The sequence below is a fragment of the Gossypium raimondii genome, chromosome 11, assembly GCF_025698545.1.
Source record: "Gossypium raimondii isolate GPD5lz chromosome 11, ASM2569854v1, whole genome shotgun sequence".
In the NCBI taxonomy this organism is placed as follows: domain Eukaryota; kingdom Viridiplantae; phylum Streptophyta; class Magnoliopsida; order Malvales; family Malvaceae; genus Gossypium; species Gossypium raimondii.
Window position 1 is genome coordinate 41982501 of NC_068575.1, and position 22768 is coordinate 42005268.

The 22768-nt window shown below is 35.8% G+C and overlaps 2 long non-coding RNA genes across 4 annotated transcripts; one reads left to right on the plus strand and one right to left on the minus strand.

Annotated features, from left to right (window-relative positions):
- Positions 1–1057: 1057 nt before the first annotated feature.
- LOC105803842 (uncharacterized) lies at positions 1058–17173 on the minus strand. 3 transcript variants are annotated; one of them, XR_001136641.2, is made up of 3 exons: positions 16246–17173; positions 15999–16071; positions 1058–1214 (listed from the first exon to the last, which is right to left on the minus strand). It is a non-coding gene; the product is annotated as an uncharacterized LOC105803842 (long non-coding RNA). The 3 variants fall into 3 exon arrangements; XR_008190959.1 differs by lacking the exon at positions 1058–1214 and adding an exon at positions 1737–1755; XR_001136639.2 differs by lacking the exon at positions 1058–1214 and having other exon boundaries at positions 15890–16071; positions 16246–17167.
- Positions 17174–17205: 32 nt separating this feature from the next.
- Positions 17206–18323, plus strand: LOC128034880 (uncharacterized). Its single transcript, XR_008190960.1, has 2 exons — positions 17206–17793; positions 17999–18323. It is a non-coding gene; the product is annotated as an uncharacterized LOC128034880 (long non-coding RNA).
- Positions 18324–22768: the final 4445 nt, after the last annotated feature.

The window sequence follows — 22768 nt, forward strand, 5'->3', positions numbered from 1 at the left end:
ATAAATTGGTGAATTGGATTGTGAATTGGAGATGATGAAATGTAAATTGTGTTATTTGATGAATTGAATAATTGGTTACCCTATTAATTGTTCAGGCAGAATCAGATATAATTGGCATGCCATAGGATAGATTGAGTACGAGTTACTTTGACTATAAGTCGATGAATGTTGCACAACTTTTACTTCGGTTACATCGATGAGCGCTGGGCCCAATCTATTTACTTCGGACTTTCCATGTAACACCCATAACTCGTTTCTATTACTAAATAGGGTTACAAAGTATTATTGTACATCTTGGAAGTTTTCATATCAATTGGCATCCAATTATCAAATAAATTTCATAAATACATATATGATTCAGAATCAAATAAAACATACATTTACGGCCTTAATTCAAGCCTTCGAAGCCCTAAAAATAGGTTAGGAACATTCAAGGACCAAATCAAAATAAATCAGAACATTCAGGGAAAATTGAAAATTTTCACTACAGGAGTTAAACGACTGTGTGGCCTGGGCCGTGTGCCAGACAGTGTGACACAGCCCAGGCCATGTGGTACAGGAACATGGATGTGTGGTCAACCGTGTGACAAACCGTGAAACTTTCGAAATAAATCCACTCGGCCGTGTCGCAGGTTGTGTGTCAGCCCGTGTGAAACCTGTATCTAACACGTTCAGGGCACACTCCCAAGTGGGTTACCCGTGTGTACCCAAAAATAACCAAAATCATGCTCATTTTCCGTCCAATTGCATAGGAACCTTGCCCAATTCATAACACATCGTCACAAGACCTCAAAACACATCAAGAGCAACCAAAACATGCCAAAATATATCCACCTAAAATCTAACCAAAACATCATATACAAGTCTCATTATAAGCATTTAACCTTTTACTACACTAACTACCATTTACAAGAAATAGCATATATACCATTTAACTTATCTCAATCTCATCAAACCATACTCTAACATGACATATAACATTCATACTCAAACACTCATGCTTAACTTAGAGTTTAACAAACATACATATAAAGTTACCATTCCACAACATCAAACATATCAAATCGCCACATATAGCTATGAAACATTACAAACATAATCATTTGCCTATTACATGCCATATAAGCCAAGGTTTTTACAAATCTACCAAAGAGTTCCTCGAGATAGTGTGATTCTTCGAGCAGATTCGATCTCCTGATTTCTACAAAATGTATCTATAAGAAATAAGACAAATAACACGAGTAAGCTTTCGTAAAGCTTAGTAAGTTCGTCGATTAAACGATAAATCTTTCCGAATTTAAATACAAAAAATAAAATAACAAGATTAAATAGTAAAGTTCCTATTACAAGGTTATTATCAGAATTCCTGTCAATCATAGCTCACAACAGGTGACTATTGCACAATACAATAATTCAAATCATATTCCAAGTTATCGTTTAGGAAGATCTCATTTTAGGTAATTCAGGGTATCACTCATTCGAGTTAACTTCAGAATTTTGACTAACTCACGATACTGCTCACACAAGCTGTAGAGAATCCGCAACACATACAGGATCTCAAGCTATCACTATGGCCTGTATCACCGGTACATAATACCTGCTAAAATTATCGCCGGCTCATGATGCTACTCAAACAAGCTGTAGAAAATCTGCAACACATGCAGGATGTCAAGACATCGCTATGGTCTGTATCACCGGCTCAAAGCCTGATAGATGACACTGGCACAAGGCCTAATAGATAACACTGGCACAAGCCTGATAGATAAACATCGGCACAAAGCCTAATATTTAGTTACATCCGGTACTCAATATATTCATTTATTAATTATTCTATAATCATTCAATAATAAATGCAATATTGGATCTAATTAAAATAAAACTTGTAATATGTAATAATCATTATAAACATAAAAATAATTGTACGAACTTACTAGACTGATTCGTAGTAACGGTTCAAAGCTTCTTAATCAGTGATCAACGTTATATCAATTCATTATTTCCATTTTCAATTCCAAAAATCAATAGTAATCCAAAATTATGTAATTAGGTTCATATAGTACATTTATAAAGGTGCTAAAATTAAACCGAATGAACTTACCAAACTAATCTGCAGCAACGACAATGTACAAGGGTTATTCGATAATTTTCTCTTTTCCTCAAATTTCCACTCATTCAGAATCTAAAATAATAATTCTATTCAATTCACTAATTCTAACAGAAAAATTAATTCATTTTATGTAATTAAGTCTTTTTGATAATTTTATGAAATTGCCCCTATTATTTCACTTTTATGCAATTTAGTCCTTAAGTCCAAAACTTGCAATTTAACAAATTTTAACTTAAATTAAATTCAGCTGAATAGTATAACGCTCCATTACAACCCATAATTTTTGTTATTACACATCAAGTCCTTATAACTTTATCACTTTAACGTTTTAGTCCTTAAACATTAAAATTACTAAAAATTACTTTACAAATAGTCCCATTTGTCAACCAAGATTAATAATCTATCATAAAACTTTAAGAACACACCAAAATCATCAATGATATAATCCAAAAAATTTAACATTTTTACAAATTAGTCCCCGGGTTAGCTAGATTAAGCTAGTATGAGCTCAAAAATATAAAAATTACTAAAAAGGGGCAAGAATTACCTAACCAAATGGAAGCCCTAGCTTGGTCGAATCCTCTTCTCTTCTCTAATGGCTAATTCAATTTTTTTGGCTTAATGAAGAAGATGACTCTTTTATTTTAATTTTGTTTATAAAGTTTATTTATTTAACAATTCCAAGCCCATTATCGTCCACAATCACCACTTATGGCATATTTACCATTCAAGGATGGTTTAATTACACAATTAGTCCTTCAATTATTTTAAAATTTAACTAAACAAGTTGAATTTCAATTTAATCCTAAACTAATTAGGACTAATGAGAAAATAACCCAAAAGTTAGTGGATTTAATCATGTCCACCACTGCTTGGAATTTTTGACCATTTTTTAATTACCATTTTGGTCCCTCTACTATTTAAAATCTATACAATTAGCTTTTACCTCTTTTGCAATTTAATCCTTTTACCTTAATTAAGCAACCAATCGTCAAAATTACCAGACCCAACTTTAATTCACCTATAATACGACTATGTAAATATTTTAGTAAAAATATTTACAGTCTTAAATTACGAAAACGAGGTCTTAGTACCTCATTTCCAAAAACCACTCAACTTTTGAACTAAACCACTTATACTAACTTTTAATTCAATTAGTTAAAATTCATTAAATCAAAATTCAATATAAATTTATTATTGACTCGTATAATATAAATATTAATTACTCGAACTTACTCATCAAATTTGTGGTCTCGAAACCACTATTTTCGACCACATTGAAAAATAGGTTGTTACATTCCAACGAGGCACTAGTTGCCAAATTTGGTGTGTTGGTTGGTATCCTTGTATTCGTTCGAGTCCAAGTCATGTTAATAGGGGATGTAATGTATTAGTTGGTTGATTGATATTAGAAATGATCAAACGTTACAAGTTGCATTACAAATACTCATTTACGATATTTAATTATCAATAGCATGTGAAAGAGCATGCAAACCAGTTAAATGTGGGTTTAATATGTGTAAGACCATAGCTAGTCTATGGCAACATATGGAGTTCGCCAGGACAGTGAACATGGGTTTAATATGTGTAAGTCCATAGCTAGACTACGGCAACATATAGAGTCCGTTAGGACAGTAAACATGGGTTTAATTTGTGTAAGATCATAACTGGGTTATGACAATATATAAAGTCTGCCATAATGGAAACTAGGAACCTGACTGGGCACGAAAAAGGAAAATTCATTGTATGATCCGCGCGGCTAGTAGGATAGTTGGATTACTGCGATGCATATGAGAACGCGAGTAAACGAGATAGTAAGAGAATCTGCTAGACTAAGAAGAGGAAAATAGTTGGTAGAAGTGTCCAAGAATGCGGGTAAGTTTGTTAGTAAGTGAATTCGTTAAATTGTGACGAAAAGAGGAATTTGATAATTTTGGTTTTAACAAAGCAGAGTTAACAGACTCTTCGAGGTATGGGGTACCCGCCATTATTAGTTTGCCAATAACTAGTGAGTAATCTAATAATGGGTACAATAAGTGAGTCAATGAAACAAATTTTAAGTTAAGCAGACTAATCAGTGAATCCGCCAGAGATCTTTAAAGAAAAGGGATGTCAAGTTAAGACTTGTTAGCGCGAAAATGTCTACAGGGACCATATTCAAGTACTCTAGGGTTACATTGCAGGTATGAGCCCGCTATGAAAAAGGGAGTGATTATTCAGTCAGCCAAGTATCATATTTAAGTTCGTGAATGAGGATAATAGAAATGGACCTTACCTAGGAATGTAGTCAAGCATAGTTTAAGTTAAAAAGTAGTTTACCACTAAAATGGTACAAAAATCTGGATAAAGATCAGTGTAGATCAATGTGATCAAGGAAGGGATTCGCAGTTATGGGAAGTCTCAGTTGAAACCTAGTAGGCATTGCCAAATCCATTATGGCAAATACGGGTAATCAATGACGAGGCATATCCTAATAGGTTTAAGAAAAGTCTAGAATAATTATAAACAGGTTCATAGACCATAAGAAAGAAATTTTTAGAACATAGTTATAGCGGGTGGCAATGTCCATTTAAAGTTCACTCGAAGAAAACAAGGCAATAGCTACACCATCGAAATTTACAAATCTTCCTACAAGCTTCAGGGAGTTTTTCACCTGTGTATAAAATTCCTTTTCCCCTAATTTTAAGAAATATTCTATGAATACCATTATATAGGTTCTCGCTAAGTCCTCCCAACCTTATAACATTTACTACTTGTATATATGGTAGGTGATGATTATGGAATCGAGTGAAAGGACTAATCCAAACACTGCCAGATTCTAGAGGGGGAGCGATAATTGTTTCGTGCATATAGAGAGGCACTCTTAGAGGCCATGCCCCAGGGTTTAAGTTGGATATGTCTGTATTAGAGTTAAGCTTAAATTTTGTAAATAACTATTAGGATTAATAAGACATCAAAGTTGTAATAATTTATTACTCGTAAGATATGAGTTTCAGTAGAAGTAAATTTTGAAAATTGAGATTTGACTAAGTATGTAATTAAAGCAAATTAGTAACTTGTAAATATAATCGAGTTAAATGTGACATTCGGTACCTGGACCTAGCAATCAGATCGAGTATAGGGTATTACAACGTTAGATAAAAATAGTCACAAAACATAACACATTATCAATTTCCATCAAATTCATAACCAAATACCAATTTACACATATTTTTCAATTTATTCAATTTAGTACCTAAAATCGAGACAAACTTAACTTTCAATTTAGGGCTTCCGATTAAAATCTGATTTTCTCAAAAATTGATTATAGGCCTTCTATTCTCTATTCATATTAATATTTCATAATAATTTTTCATTTTATTTGATTTGGTACCTAATGTACGAAACTAACAATTAAGTTTTATAATTTAGTCATTTTCATAATCTAAGTTTAAAATTCTAACAATTTCACACCTAAATTGCACTACCCCAAAAATTTGATTGTTTGCCTGTTAATGTCTGTCAATAATTAAGTCTTGATATATGTGGTTAAGTGTTCTACTTATATGTTCGAGGTTAGGGGTTCGAGTTTCACTGTTAGAAAGTTTTGCGATTTTGTTTTAAATTGACTAAATCTCTATTCTTCAACTATCGACTTAAGTTTAATTCTGTGTAATTCTATGTCAAGAATAATGCTACTGGTTCGATTATTAAGCTTCTGTATACCTTCTGATTTTGTGTTCGAGTCTCTTCACATGCATTAAGGAGATATTTTTTTGTTACTTGGTAAAAAGGCTGTTAGTTTCTAGTTGTTTAAAAAGATATGTTCTTAAACGTTTTTCTTTTCTATTTTCTTTTTCCTTCATTTTTCTTATTTTCTTTGCTCTTTCATTTTCTTTCTTTTTGCTTACTTCCGTAAATTGTGTCGGGTTAAATTGAGGTTTCTCTATTGCTCATTGCATCGTTGAAAGGTTATTACGTAAGTTTTGTCGTCATTCTCTTTTGTTTTCTCAGGTTTTTGTTGTTGTTCTTTGAAGTTAGAAATTACTATTATGAATTGAATTTTTTTAATTGTGCGATTAGGGTTTGTTAGGCGAAGATCTTGTAGAAAACGTTCCGTCAGCTGTCTAAGTTTGAGTAATTACTATTGATTCATCGGTAAGAGTTACTTTATTTTTTAGGTTAGTGTCGAAGTTTTTGACATGTGGGGTTGATTGTTGTTTTTGTGTGAATTGTACATTTAAGTCATTGATTGAAACTTTACTTGTCGTTTTTAGGCTTTGGAATCCGTATTATGTGTGTATAACAAAAACTTGACTTCTTTTGTGAAATTCAAACACCGTAAAACATGGCTTCAATGCCACACGACGATGTGGCAGACCATGTAGCTCACTGTTCACAAATTAGAGACACACGAGCTAAGGACACAGACATGTATTCAGGTTATGTGTGGGTATGTATTGTGTAGGGTTTACACGGGCCAAAGACACAGACATATGTCTAGGTTGTGTAACACACTGTTTGTAATCACAACTACACAGGCTAAGGACACGAGAGTGTGTCCTAGCCGTGTAACACATTGTTTGTATTTTAGGACCACACGGGTAAGTGACACAACCATGTGCTAGGCTGTGTGAAACCACACGGGTATGTGGACCAATATTCTAAATTTTTTGCTAAGCCCGTAAACATTATTTTCATCAAACATAGGCCTACAGTAGAGCCAGTATGATCTAATTTGGGCTATGAAATACAGTAGTGGGTAATTTATTTTTGTATAAACTATTATTATACACATAACATTGAGTATGATCCGAATCTGTTACTTCGCATACTTATATCTGCATCCGCCGGATTGCATTCGCATTGAGATTGGTGTTGTATAAAGAAGAAAGTGTGACTGTTTAATTATCTATTAAATCTGTGGTGATTTATCGCATTCTGATCTGGTAGCTACGCTGCGATTATTCTGAAACGTGAGATATAGTCATTACGCAGTGTTGGGATGGATGGAGATGGTGTGTAATGGATGGGGTTAGAAATCTGCATCTGAATCTGATTTATTCTACATATAAATCTGATATGTTCTGCATCTGTATCTGACAGACCATGTAACTGTATCCGACTTTCTTTGTTTCTATTCTGTATCTAATTCTGAGTAACGGATGACCTACGGTAAATGAGATTACAATTGTAGTTTACTAATTTATTGCATTCTGATCTGGCAGCTACGCTACGATTATTCTGAAACGTGAGATATAGTCATTACGCAGTGTAGGGATGGACGAGTACTTGATGCCTTATATGGTGTGTTGGGATGGATGGAGATGGTGTGTAATGGACGGGGTTAGAAATCTGCATCTAAATCTGATTTATTCTACATATAAATCTGATATGTTCTGCATATGTATCTGACATACCATGTAACTGTATCCGACTTTTTTTGTTTCTATTCTGTATCTAATTCTAAGTAACGGATGATCTACGGTAAATGAGATTACAATTGTAGTTTACCAATTTATTGCATTTTGATCTGGCAGCTACGCTGCGATTATTCTGAAACGTGACATATAGTCATTACGTAGTGTAGGGATATACGAGTACTTGATGCCCTATATGGTGTGTTGAGATGGATGGAGATGGTGTGTAATGGATGGGGTTAGAAATCTGCATCTGAATCTGATTTATTCTACATATAAATCTGATATGTTCTGCATCTGTATCTGACATACCATTGAACAGTAGAGCCAGTATGATCTAATTTGGGCTATGAAATCCATTAGTGGGTAATTTATTTTTGTATAAACTATTATTATACACATAACATTGAGTATGATCCGAATCTGTTACTCCGCATACTTATATCTACATCCGTTGGATTGCATTCGCATTGAGATTGGTGCTGTATAAAGAAGGAAGTGTGACTGTTTAATTATCTATTGAATCTGTGGCGATTTATCGCATTCTGATCTGGCAGCTACGCAGCGATTATTCTGAAACGTGAGATATAGTCATTACGCAGTGTAGGGATGGACGAGTACTTGATGCCCTATATGGTGTGTTGGGATGGATGGAGATGGTGTGTAATGGATGGGGTTAGAAATCTGCATCTAAATCTGATTTATTCTACATATAAATCTGATATGTTCTGCATCTGTATCTAACATACCATGTAACTGTATCCGACTTTCTTTGTTTCTATTCTGTATCTAATTCTGAGTAACGGATGATCTACGGTAAATGAGATTACAATTGTAGTTTACTAATTATTACTAAATGTAAGTTACACACATACGGAGTTGCAAACTCACTTAGTTGTTGTATGGATTTCAGGTAACCCACAGGCATAGGCGAGTTGGCATGGTAGGAGCTCAGTCATTTCTTTACTTTTTATTTAATATTTTATCTAGACTTATACTATTATGTGTGTTTTAGATTTCAGACTATGATTTGGACTCTGTATTGACATAATTATATATGATCATGTTTTTCAAACTTTAAATGGTTAAAGAGTTGGTTTTTCTAAAATGTTGTGATGTAGCTCTCTAGGGGTGTTACATTTAGTGATATCAAGGTCATGTTTACAGCATTCGGGCTATGCAGACCGAGCTCCAAATTTTTGTAAAATGTGCTTTGAATTAATTTATTTCTATTTCTTCAAATAACTCTGATAATTGGTTTATGAAGGATCGAGTTTCTGACACTAAACCTGTAAGTATTCCTGTTCAGTTATTGTGATTTGTTGAGACATAGTAGTGATTGAAACTGTGGTTTGGTCAAACATTCTAATATGAATTGACATGAGAACTGTGGTAAAGACTCTGAACTGATCTATGCATTTCTGACATTGTAGATAATTTGTTGAAATGAGTTCACATGGTAGTTGTGGATGTGAGTTTTGTGGGCTCAAGCTGAGTCTTTCTCGATGTCTGACACTAAACCTGTAAGTATTCCTGTTTAGTTATTATGATTTGTTGAGACATAGTAGTGATTGAAACTGTGGTTTGGTCAAACATTCTAATATGAATTGACATGAGAACTGTGGTAAAGACGCTAAACTGATCTGTGCGTTTCTGACATTGTAGATAATTTATTAAAATGAGTTCACATGGTAGTTCTGGACGTGGGTTTTGTGGGCTCAAGCTGAGTCTTTCTCGATGGGCAGCTTGCCCAATATTAACATTAGAAGTCGATAGGTACTTTTACTGTAGAGACATGATCTTGAAAGGGGTCCCAGGGTACTACACATTGTCCCAGGTAATGTTGCGTGTGCTTGAAAGGGGTCTTAGAGACCCACTCTGGATCTGGAGGCCGAGGGTTTGTTACTAAGCGACTTCGATCGAATGGTGCTGAATTGTTTAAAGGTGTCACTAAAGTCGCCCCTACTATGACCGAATATTGGTTAGAGGCCACCGAGTGTTTCATGACTGACATCGATTGTACTCCTGCTCAGAAGTTAAGGGGTACTATATCTCTGCTCTGAGATAAAGACTATTAGTGGTGGCTGACGGTTGAGCAGGGTGCTCAACCCATATAGAACACTTTAGATTCCTTTAAGAATGCCTTCTAGGGAAAGTATGTGGGGTAAGTTATGTGGAGGCTTGCAGACTCAAGTTCATAAGTCTGGCTCAGGGCGAGAGGTCTGTGGCTGAATATGAGGTCGAGTTTTTAAGATTGAGTAGGTATACTCGAGCTTTGGTTGCTTCTGATTATGATAAGAGTGTGAAGTTTGAAAAAGGTCTACGTTATGATCTGTAGGTTCTGATAGTTCCTTAGAGGGAACGGGTTGATAAGACAAAGATAGCGGAAGAGGTGAAACGCACTGAGCGAGAGATGAGGGACTGGGAGAGAGGTCCGGTTAAGGTGAAGAGGTATTTGAGTCTCTTTAGTTCTGTTCAAAACCCTAAGAAATGGGTTAGATTTGACAGGCCTCCAAGGATTGAAGTACCAACTGCACTGACTGAGATTCAACTATGTAATGAGTGTAGGAGGTGCCATTCGGGTGAGTACTGGAGGAAATTATGAGCTTGTCTCCGTTGTGGAACGATGGAGCATCGTGTTCGAGACTGCCTTCGTTAATCAGATCAGGTGCCCGTTATGGCACAGACTTCAGCTTCGGCTCTTATTCAGCCTCCGAGAGTATCTCAGCAATCGCGTCGGGGCCTTGGTATGGTCAGGGGTGGTAATGGGTCTAGTAGAGGACAGGGAGCACCGGGTAGAGGTGTTGTTCAAACTGAGGTACGTCAGCCTGCACTTGTGTATGCAGCAAGGCGCTGCGAGGATATAACGCTGACGTTATAGTATGTATATTCTTTATTTATAATGTTTCCTATTTTACCTTGATTGACATTGGGTCTACACACTCTTATGTATCTAGTACTGTTTCTGTAAATTTGGGTATTTTTACTGAATGTACTACTAGAGAGGTTTTTGTAATTAGTCATTTGGGTCAGTCAGTTCAAGTTAACAAAGTATATAAATGGGTTCTGTTTGAAATTCAGGGTGTAGTATTTTCAGCTAATTTAACAGAATTACCTTTTGGTAAGTTTAATCTAATTTTGGGAATGGATTGACTTGTGAAACATCGGGTCAGTCTCGACTGTGCCTCTAAAAGGGTTACTTTGATAATTGTGGAAAATAGTTCAGTGATGAGTCTCTGCTTCTGCGTGTTTGTCAAATTGAATTAGGTGAAACTTCTAATTTTAGATTAAACAGCGACAGGGTTTTGTCTTTCAAAGGTCAAATATGTGTGCCTAACAATACGAAGTTAAGGCAATTGATTTTCTAAGAAGCGTATAATAGTCACTATGCTTTGTATCTCGATAGGAATAAAATGTATACAGATCCTCGAGAGATCTACTAGTGGTCCGGTTTGAAATGAGAGGTTACTGTCTTCGTCTCTTGTTGTTTGACGTGTTAGATGGTTAAGGCTGAGCATCAATTGCCTTCTGGTCTACTGCAGCCGATTAAAATTCCCTTGTGGAAGTTAGAGCGAGTGGCGATGGATTTCGTTAGCGGGTTGCCTTTGACACCCTCTAAGAAATATTCGGTTTGGGTCATTGTTGATTGATTGACCAAGTTTGCTCATTTTCTGTCAATCAAGACAGACTACTCGTTTTAAAAATTAGCTAAACTGTATGTCTCTAAACTTGTAAGACTACACGGAGTTCCAGTTTCGGTTATTTCTGACAGAGATCCACGTTTTACTTCTCAGTTTTGGAAGAGGCTTCACAAGGCATTGGGCACTTGACTATATTTCAGTATTGCGTACCATCCTTAGACTTATAGATTTCATTTTCTTTCTTTTTTCTTACTTCCGTAAATTGTGCCGGGTTAAATTGAGGTTTCTCCGTTACTCATTGCATTTTTGAAAGGTTATTGCGTAAGTTCTATCGTCATTCTCTTTTGTTTTCATGAGTTTTTTTTATTTTTTAAGTTAGAAAATACTATTATAGTTTGAATTTTCGTTAATTGTGCGATTAGGGTTTGTTAAGCAAAGATCTTGCAGAAAATGTTCCCTCAACGGTCTACGTTTGAGTAATTGTTGTTGATTTATCGGTAAGAGTTCGTTTACTTTTTGGGTTAGCACTGAAGTTTTCGACATGTGGGCTTGACTATTTTTTTTATGAATTGTACATTTAAGTCATTGATTGAAACCCTGCTTATCATTTTTAGGTTTTGGAATCACTCCTGTTGTATCTGCGTTGAATCTATATCAAGTGTGTGTAATGAAAACTTGACTTCTTTTGTGAAATTCAGACGCTGAAAAACATGGCTTTGATGTCACACGATTGTGTGTCAGGACGTGTGGTAGGACGTGTGTAGGCTGTGTGCTAAGCTGTGTGGCAGACCGTGTAGCTGAGTTACGAAACTTTCCAAAACAAGTTACAGTAAAAAAAAGGCAACATCGGAGCTTGTTGAGTTATCGGAGGGGTTTCCACCTAAGGAAGAGGTGAGTTTGTCATCGAACTTACGGGAAAAAGTTGCAATGAAAATAGTGAAGCTTAGATCAGTAAAGTTCAATTCAAGTAAAGCGAGAGAGTTGGTCAAGTCATCGGCTGTTCAAAAATTAGAGACACACGAGCTAAGGACACGGGCATTTCTCAAGGCCGTGTGTGGGTATGTATTGTACAGGGTTCACATGGGCCAAGGACACGGGTGTTTGTCGAGGCCACATAACACACTGTTTGAACATTAGAACCATATGGACTAATGACACAAGCGTTTGTCAGGCCGTGTAGAACCACGTGGGCTAGTTATTTAGGCCGTATGAAACCACACGGGCGCGTGGACCAAGATTCTAAGTGTTTTTAGAGTCGTAAACGTCTTTTTCGTTGAACATAATCCTACCGTAGGGCCCGTATGATCTGATTTGGGCTATGAAATCCATTAGTGGATAATTTGTTTCTGTATGAACTGTTATTATGCCAATAACATTGAGATTGTAGACAAACAAGTAAATGTATGTTGTATTAACTAGGTATGATCCGAATATGTTACTCTGCATACTTATATCTGCATCTGTTGGATTGCATCTACATCGGGATTGGGGCTATTTAAAGAAAGAAATGTTCAGTTTAATTATTTGTTGAATCTGGTAACGATTTATCGCATTTTGATCTGGCAGCTATGCTGCGATTATTCTAAAACGTGGCATATGGTCACTACGTGGTATGTAGGGATGGACGAGTGCTTGATGCCCTATATGGTGTGTTGGGATTATTAGAGATAGTGTGTAGCGCATGGGGTTAGGAATCTGCATCTGAATTTGAGATGTTCTGCATCTGTATCTGACATACCATGTAACTATATCCGACTTTCTTTGTTTTTGTTCTGTATCTAATTCTGAGTAACGGATGATCTACGGTAAATGAGATTACAATTGTAGTTTACTAATTATTATTACATGTAAGTTACACACACATGGAGTTGCAAACTCACTTAGTTATTGAATGGATTTCAGGTAACCTACAGGCTTAGGTAGGTCGGCATGGCAGGAGCTCGGTCATCTCTTTACTTCTTATTTAATGTTTTATTTGGACTTATACTATTATGTGCATTTCGAATTTCAGACTATGATTTGGACTTCGTATTGACTTGATTATATATGATCACGTTAGTCAAACTTTAAATGGTTAAAGAGTTGGTTTTTCTGAAATATTGTGATGTAGCTCTCTAGACTTGGTCTTAACGTCTAGGCTAGGTATGAGGTGTTACATAAATCATTCAATTTTTATCAATGAAAACTTCCTAAAATTTTAATAGTTTCACAATTTAGTACATAGGCTAGCTAAATCAAGCTCTCATGACCTCAAATCTATAAAAATTACAATAAAATGACTAAATTTCCTTACCTAATTGTATGGTTGAATGCTTGCAAAACCTTAAGCCTTCTTTTTCTTCCTTGGTTGCTACGGTTTTGGGAAGAAGATAACAACATTTCATCTCTCCTCCACTTCATTTCCTATTTATACTATGGTTTAATTGTAATTAAACTAGTTTAATTAACTTAACTTTAATTACTTAAGATTTAATCACCAATTAACTTAATTAAATGACACCATCCATCACCGTCCACTTACATCCTTTTTGAATTGGTTTATTTCCCATTTTAATCATTTGATTAATTATTATTTACGTCCCTAAGCCTTTTTCTAATTAAAAGTTATAGCGATTAAAATTTTATAATTTAGTCCCTGAATCTTAATTAACCATATTTCTAATTAAATTATTTATCCAAATTTCAATTCATCAATATGATAACTCAGTAAATATCTCTATTTACTGTGTACAAACTCTACTTATAAAACTGGATCCTGTATTTTTTAACATCACTAACACATTTAACACGTGTGAATATTCTATAGAAAGTATTCAAGGATGAAACCCAATAAAAAATTAATTATAAGGTTAATTATAAATTTAAAAGGACTAAACCCCTGCGTGGTGAACAAAATGCAGAACAATAAATGGGATTAGGGCCCTTGGCCATTGAAGAATGCATAAAACCCGTACGATCGAAAAATACAAATACGAAAGTTTTTGAAGTCCAAGAAGCAATCACTGGAACTGAACCACACAACATTTATTTCAAATTCCTCGGTCCTCGCTGTTGGTTTTGACATGTTTTGATTTGGTATCAAATCAGCTTACTACTAACATATCCCAATTCCAATGTGGACAACTCAATTTTTTAATCTTTATTTATAATTTTATTTTTACAAATCCATATAAGAAAAAGTGAAAGCTAGTATTCTACACCCGATAAAATGTTAAAAGAATTTACTCAAATTCCTATATTATATTTGTTTTAGAATTCTGTACATCAATTATATTCTAATTTCATCATTTTAAATTCTTCATTTTCCTTTTAGGCTAATTTTTCACTTTAACTACGTAAAATAATTAGATGTGACTTATTTTAAAGATAAATATCATGATATATATTTGCATTCTTTATACAATTGGACACTTTCTTCTTTTCTTTTTTTTTACTTTTAGAAATATATATAAAAAAGTATAATATTTATCCAATTGTAAAAAATGTAAAAGTTTAATTCCACATTGCTTATGTTTTGAAAATATAAAACACCTTAAATTAATTGACATAATGAATGGAAAATTAATTCCGGAATTAAAATGATGAAATTATTACGCAACAACTAAATCTGTAAACATTTTTTTACATGTCTAAAATTTAACAAAATCTTCAAGTTAGATAATGAAAAGAAGTTTATAATATTAATCAAACTGTATCTTTTAATATAAATAACTACTTTAAAACATAGTTATATCTTTTAATAAAATGACTTTTTTCCAATAAAAAAATAAGAAAGATTTACTTTTCAAAAAGAGAATTTTTATTATATATTTACAAGATTATTTCACATGTAAAAGTTATATATTTGCAACAACTGTGTTCAACTAAACATAAAATTTATTGTTTTGAAATTTTAATTCTTATAAAACTACAATTTAATAAATTTAAGTGTAAGCTTGATTTTAGCCTCAAGGTAGCTTAATTTTATGCTTTTCCCTATAGCTTTTCCGGTAAAAAGGAACAGAAAAAAACTAAGTCAATGGGTATTCATGATCACATAAGTAACATTACTCTCAGATAGAAAAAAAATTCTAAGAGGTTTTTTTAAAAAAATTCCAGGCTGCCATTGACGTGAAAGCTAAAGAAACTCATGGTCCAAGCGAACATGATCTTTCATATTTGACAATGGTAATATGCGGGATACCCCTTTTCTGTAGTTAAGTTGTAGGACCAAGCATTAGATTGGAACTGTTAGGAACTTGTAAAACACGATAATGGAAATCCGGCCAGTAAATCTAATCGCAAGGAGATTGGGAGATGACAATAAATACGTTTGAGGAAATTCCTATGAATTCCAACGAACCAACTGAGCTATTATGATTATGAATTTCCCTGCCCCACCATGTGGAAAGTTAAAGACACAACCTGCATCAATGATTCAACACAACTGTGGCTGAAAAGAAGCTAGTTCCAAGTTCTGAATTATCATGAGAATTCTCATGTTAAGGGCATAAACCGTATAAGCCCAACCTACAATGGAAGGCCCCAAGCTTTTCCAAACAGTGTATTTTACTGCAGAACTCAAAACATTTCAGGGTTGGCATATATCCTTTCTAGTTCCAATAGTGTCTCACTATCATTTGTTTTAATATGTTAGTATATCATCATTAGTAATTAGTGAAGAGTCTGTTAGGCTGTTAGACTGTTAGTATTTTGTTAGAGTACTATTCATAAGTTGTTAGTAGCAGTTATCCCTTTGAAGATTGTATAAATATACTTTATTTACTGTATTAGGAGAGCAATAATAATAACTCAATTTCTCAGTTCATTTTCAATCATTTCATTTCCTATTGAATTGTTGGATACACTTACATGGTATCTTTCCCCTAAGTCTTGGAGACTTGCTCGTGCTGCGCGTTCATGGCTAACTCAACCGAGTCCATTTCTGTAAACAATGGTAATTCATCCAATATACTGTCAAATTCTCGATTAATTCAATGCTTCCCTCGATATGATACTGTCAAATTAGATGAAACTAACTTTGTACAGTGGTAACAACACATAAAGTTGAATATTGTTGAAGGCTATGACTTAACAAGATTTATTGAAGGTACCTTACCTGCTCCACCATGGTTTATTCCATCTTTGGAGGGTCCTCTGGTTCCTAATCTAGAGGCTTCATTGTTCCATCAGCAAGATAAGTTACTTGCATCCTGGTTGTTGTCCACAATTAGTGGTACTCTTCTTTCGTGTTTTACAGATGAAAAATCATCATGTGATGTATAGAGTACAGCAAACCGATTGTTCGCCGCTGTAACCGGAGCAAAGTTATCTCGCATTAAACATGAGTTGCATTCGATTAAAAAAGGTAATATGATAATGAAAGAATATGTGGCTAAGATTCAAAATACTTGTGCCTTGATCGAAGCATCTAGATCTCGAATCTCGGAGGCTGAGAAGGTGAAAATTGTTCTTGTGGGCCTGCCATCGGAGCACGACGTTGTTCCCACTCTAGCCTCGTTCTCGTTCGAGCTACTTCCCATGCAACAACTTGTGGATGTTCTATTGGAATATAAGATTCGACAGACTCGTGTGGCGCAGGACGTGCCGTTTCATGCAAATCTGATGGAGGTTGCTCCGACGCCGATAGCGGTGGAACCCGCGCGTGGTGGTCACTCCTTTACTGGTGGCAATGGAAGGGGTTTTCACTCTCAGATCCTGTGCCAATTCTGTGGTAAATTTGGGCGCTTGGCGCAGCGGTGTTATTATCGGTTCAATCGGGACTATGACAACCCCTCTACGATAATAGCTCAGGCTTTAAATGCATAGGCTTCGATTGACAGTGATGTAAGGGGGTCGTGCAATGGTTTTGGTTCGGGTGCTGTGAATCGACGCAAAGGTGCTGCCTATGGTGGTTGCTCTTTCCCTCCGAAGGTTCTAGGCTCATTCGGCCTTTTTGCGACAGCGGCTCCACCTGGTTTCAGCCATGGCTGATGGTGGGATTTTCTTCTACAAGATGCGGCAGTAACAAATGTGGTAGATTTTAGGGTTTCACATAACCCTTTTGATGGTTTAGCAAATGGGTCACATGGCATGGGCCTCACCGGGCCATTTGTTGCAGGCCAGAATTTTAGGCTACATGATAGTCTTTCTAGGCCGAATGGTGGTGTAAGCCATTTCTTTAGGCCGCATAATGCTAGCCAACGCCTTGGGTCGGGTGCTAATTTTTTTTAGTTTGGGGGCCCACCTGGTCATAGACACGGTGTTGAGCGCCTAGGTGTCAACGATGTGGGTATTCATGGGCTGAATGGTGGGCCAAGCGAGCAAAATGGTGGGCCGAATGGTGGATTGAGTGTTCCGTGGTTAACAAAGCCTAAAGAACATGTTCTTCTTGGGCCACCTTTTGGAGTTAGGGCTTTAGATTCGAATTCTGTTTTTGATTCCTCACTGTGTGTTGGGTTGCCACGGGTTCCTGATGTACCAGCGTCAAATTTCTCAAACACCACTAGGTCTATTGTGAATACAGCCCAATATGGGTCCAATTTTGATAATATTGATTCTTATATTCCTATACTTGTAGGGACTTCATCATGGTATCCTAATTCGGGAGTTACACATCATGTCTAGAAAAAGGCCTCTACTTTGAATGAGTCTACGCCATACTCAGGTACATCTTATCTTTTAATGAGTGATGAGACCTTTGCAAAAATTATGTCTGTTGGACATTCTACCTTGCCTACGAAAAATAAAGTGCTCCATCTGTTTAATATTTTGTGTGTGCCGAATATCAGGAAGAATTTGTTATTTGTTTCCCAGTTTGCTAAAGAAAATAATGTATTCTTTAAATTTCACCTGTTTCATTGTGTTATAAGGACATCTAGACTCGTGAAATTTTGTTGCAAGGTCACACTCGTGATGGGCTCTACATTTATCACTGATTACTCCTATTCAAAGTGGTGTTTTTCCTTTTGTTCATAACATTGGGTTTCAGACTAGCTCTGCCAGTTGTGACGTTTTTGCACTATGGCACCGTCGACTTGGTCATCCTTCCACCTGTGTTGTTAAATTGGTTTAAGATAAATGTCAAATTATTTTGAATAACACTTTTCTTGATAATATTTGTATTACCTATCAAAAAGGAAAGTCTTAGAAATTTCCTTTTTCGAACTTTACTACTGAATATATTGATCCTTTTGACTTGGTTGTCTCCGATTGATGGGGACTTGCTCTCCTGTTTGTGGGAAAATTGGTATTATGTCTCGTTTGTTAATATGTGTAGTTGTTTCACTTGGCTATTTCTCATTCAACGTAAGTATTAGGTAATTGATTGTTTCCTTCAATTTTATAAGTTGGTCAAAACTCAATTTCAGAAAAATATTAAACAATTTCAAAGCGATTGGGATGGTGAGTTTTGAGCTTTCATAGCAGTTCTGGCTCAGCATGGTATTGTTCATCAGATCTCGTGGCCATATACATTAGAGTAAAATGGTGTGGTCGAACGAAACACAAACATATTGTTGAAATGGGTCTTACGCTTTTGGCTCAAGCGAATCTACCTATAGAGTTTTGGGGTTATGCTTTCGCTTGTGCTGTGCATTTAATAAATTGACTACTTACCTCGGTCTTGAAAGGTCAGTCTCCTTATAAGATTCTTCATGGTAAGGAACCAACGTATGCTCATTTACGGGTGTTTAGATGTTGTTTCCAATATTTGCATCTGTTTAATAATCACAAGCTAGAATTTTGTTCCCAATCTTGCACATTTTTAGGATATGGTTCTCAACATAAGGGGTATCAATGTCTTACACCGGATGGTAGGGTTATTGTCTCTTGACACGTAGTGTTTGATGAACGTTGATTTCTATACCTTAAGAGTTCTGTGTTTTTTCCAAGTCCAGTGGGTGTGTCTCCACATATGTTCCTCTTGTTCAGTCTATGAATGATAGGCCTGCTGAGTCCTCGAATCCTAGATCTTTATTTTGTAATTTATCTGTTAGCATAGATTCTCATCTTAGAACAAGGCCAGTAGACTCACCAGTTGAATTAGGTGTTGTTGGCTGTGACCAAAACACTCTGTCTACTGTACTAGAGGATTCAAGTCATGACGATCTAACAACTACCACTCCAACTGCTCCTTTTATCCCTCCGTCTGTGGGTAATACTCATCACATGGTTACATGGTCCAAAACGGGAGTTTTTAAACCCAAAGCATTGTCTGTTGAAATTATTGATCATAAGCCACGCACGATTACTAAGGCTTTTGCTAGTGAGGAATGGCAGTTGACAGCACAAGCTGAATATGATGCTTTGAGTAAAAATTCCACCTAGGAACTAGTTCTCTTGCTGCTTGGTCGAAAGGCGATTGGTTGTAAATGGCTCTTCAAAGTGAAGAAGAATCCTGATAGTACTGTTGCTCGCTGTAAGGCTTGGTTAGTGGCAAAGGGCTATTCTCAGGTACCAAGGTGCGATTTTAAAGAAACGTTTAGTCTAGTGGTTAAACCTGTTACTATTTGGACTATTTTGTCTGTTGTTGTCTCCAGAAGTTGGCATCTACATTAGGTTAATGTTAACAATGCTTTTCTGAATGGTGAACTTACTGAAGATGTGTGTACATGCAACAAGCTCCAGGGTATGTTCAATGTGGGGTGAATGGTGAACCTTTGGTGTGCCGATTGACGCCAAGCTCCACGAGTATGGTTTGATAAGTTGAAACAATTTCTTTTTTCTGTGGTTTTCTTTTATCAAAATCTGATGCTTCTCTATTTGTACGATTTACAAATGACTCGAGTATATATGTATTAGTTTATGTGGATGATATTATCATTACTGGAAATGCACCCGGAACTATTGATGATTTTGTTCAACAGTTGCATGTTGAGTTTTCGCTTAAAGACATAGGAGATCTTCATTATTTTTTGGGCATTGAGGTTACTCGTTCGTCGACTGGGAGCCTTCATCTCTGCCAACGTAAGTATATTCTGGATCTTCTTGATGGAAGTTCGTTAACTAATGCTAAGGGTATCCACACACCTATGATCAATTTTTTTATATTATCTAAGGATGAGAGAGTTCGTCTGAATTATCCTATTGAATATAAAAGTCTTGCTGGTGCATTACAATATGTGGTTTTCACTCTGCCTAACATTGCTTATGCGGTAAATCAAAATTTTAATTCATGCATACGCCCACTAGTGTTCATTTGCTTGCGTTAAAATGAATCTTACGATATTTGAGTGGCACTATTGATTACGGGTTAGTTTTTCGCCCCTCTGACAGACTATCTTTGGTTGGCTATACCGATGCTAACTAGGGCTTGGATTTTGATGATAGAAGATCTACAACAGGCTATTTTGTGTATTTTGGAAATACACCTATCTCGTGGTGTTCTAAAAAGCAGCAAGTTGTGTCTCATTCCACTGTTGAGGCTGAGTACAAGAGTTTGGTTGCTGTAACGTCTAATGTTACTTGGCTAGCTTTTTTGCTACAAGAATTATGATTGAGCTCTGCTGACACTCCAACTGTCTGGTGTGACAATTCTAGTGCTGTTGCGGTAGCTGCCAATCCAGTTTTACATTCTAAGTTCAAACATGTTGAACTTGACTTGTTTTTTGTTCGAGAAAAAGTGGCAGATGGCTCTCTCATTGTCAGTGAAGTTTCAACCTGTGATCAGGTTGTTGATATCCTGATGCAGAAACCCGGATCTAGACACAAGAGAAACACAAATTAGAAATAAAATGAGAATAAATAAAATTAGTTAAGTAATAATAATAGTAATAAAAAGGATAGATTTGCTCTATAGAACCCTTGGTTAACTTGTAACCAAAAACGCCAATGATTGAGCGGCTCCCTACGAAACCCCTAGAAGAAGAACCTCTAGAAACACCGATGAACGGGAAAGAAATTTGAATATTTGTAACTCCGAAATACCCTCGAAAGTCACAAACTCCAAACTAAATAGCAAGAGAAGAATCACTCTACTCTCAAAAATTTGCCTCACACAATTTTGGAAGAAAACAAATACTCTCTTTTTATTCCACCCCCTCTCAATGTGTAGAAAGCAAGCCTATTTATAGGCAAAATACAAGAGTAATTGAACCCTAATAAAACTCTTTAAAATTATCTAAGAAAATAAATAAATAATAACCTAACCAATAAAATTACTTAAAACTCATAAGTGATGTGTCCCAACCAATGAGAATTAAGTAAATAATAATAATAGATACATAAAAGATTAATCCACCAATTTATGGGCTTTCACTATTCCAAGATTGGTCCAGTGAATTGCATTCCCGTATTTGTCAACGTCATGAACATGATGAATTAAATTTGTAGCAACAAAGTCTTAGACAAAAGCATTCATCTTTAATTTTAATTGTCGTGCCTTGCTTCGAGTGATTGGACCACTAGGAAAAACAACCCCTTGAGTGTCACCTCCTTGGCTCGTATCATTCTCCCCCTCTTCAAGAAGATTCATCCTCGAATCTGAATCTACATCAAATTCAAAAGGAGAAAGATCAGAAACATTGAAAGTAGCACTAACAGCATACTCACCAGGAAGATCAATGCGATAAGCATTGTTATTTATTTTCTCGAGTACTTGGAATGGTCCATCTCCTCGTGCATCAAGTTTATTCTTTCTCTTAGAAGGAAATCGTTCCTTCCTCATATGCACCCATACCCAATCTCCAGGTTGAAACAAGACTTGCTTTCGCCCTTTATTAGTTCGATGTGCATTAGACTCATTCTTTTTCTGGCTTTACTAGCCTTCTCATGGATCTCTTTCACTAAATCAGCTTTCCTTTCACCGTCTAAATTAGCAATCTCATTCAAAGGTAAATGAAGCAAATCTAAAACAGTAAGTGGATTAAAGCCATATACAATCTCAAAAGGAGTAAAACCTGTGGAAGAATGAACAGAACAATTATAAGCAAACTCAACATAGGGTATCCATTCTTCCCAAGATTTAACATTCTTACCTATTATGGCTCTAAGCAAAGATCCCAAAACTCAATTTACCACCTCGGTTTGACCATGAGTTTGAGGGTGGCATGTAGCAGAGTAAAGTAGTTTAGTACCTAACTTACCCCATAACACCTTCCAAAAGTGACTAAGAAATTTTGCATCTTTATCGGAAACGATAGTCCTTGGGATTCCATGTAATCTCACAACTTCACGGAAAAATAGATCGGTAACATGGGTTGCATCATCAATCTTATGGCATGGAATGAAATGAGCCATTTTAGAAAATCGATCCACAACCACAAAGATGCTATCTCGTCCATGCTTTGTCCTTGGTAAACCTATTACAAAATCCATTGAAATGTCAGTTCAAGGTGAACTAGGAACAGGAAGAGGAGTATATAGACCATAAGGCATCACAGTGGATTTAGCTTGTTTACAAGTAATACAAGTAGAACAAATTTTCTCAACAAGTTTTCACATGTTAGGCCAATAAAAATGCTCATGTAAAACATCATAAGTCTTAGTGACTCCAAAATGACCCATAAGACCACCACTATGAGCCTCTCGAACCAACAATTCTCTCATTGAACACTTTGGTAAGCATAGTCTATTATTTTGAAAAAGATAGCCATCATGCTTATAAAATTCGTGAAATGCACCATGTTCACATGCGTCATAAA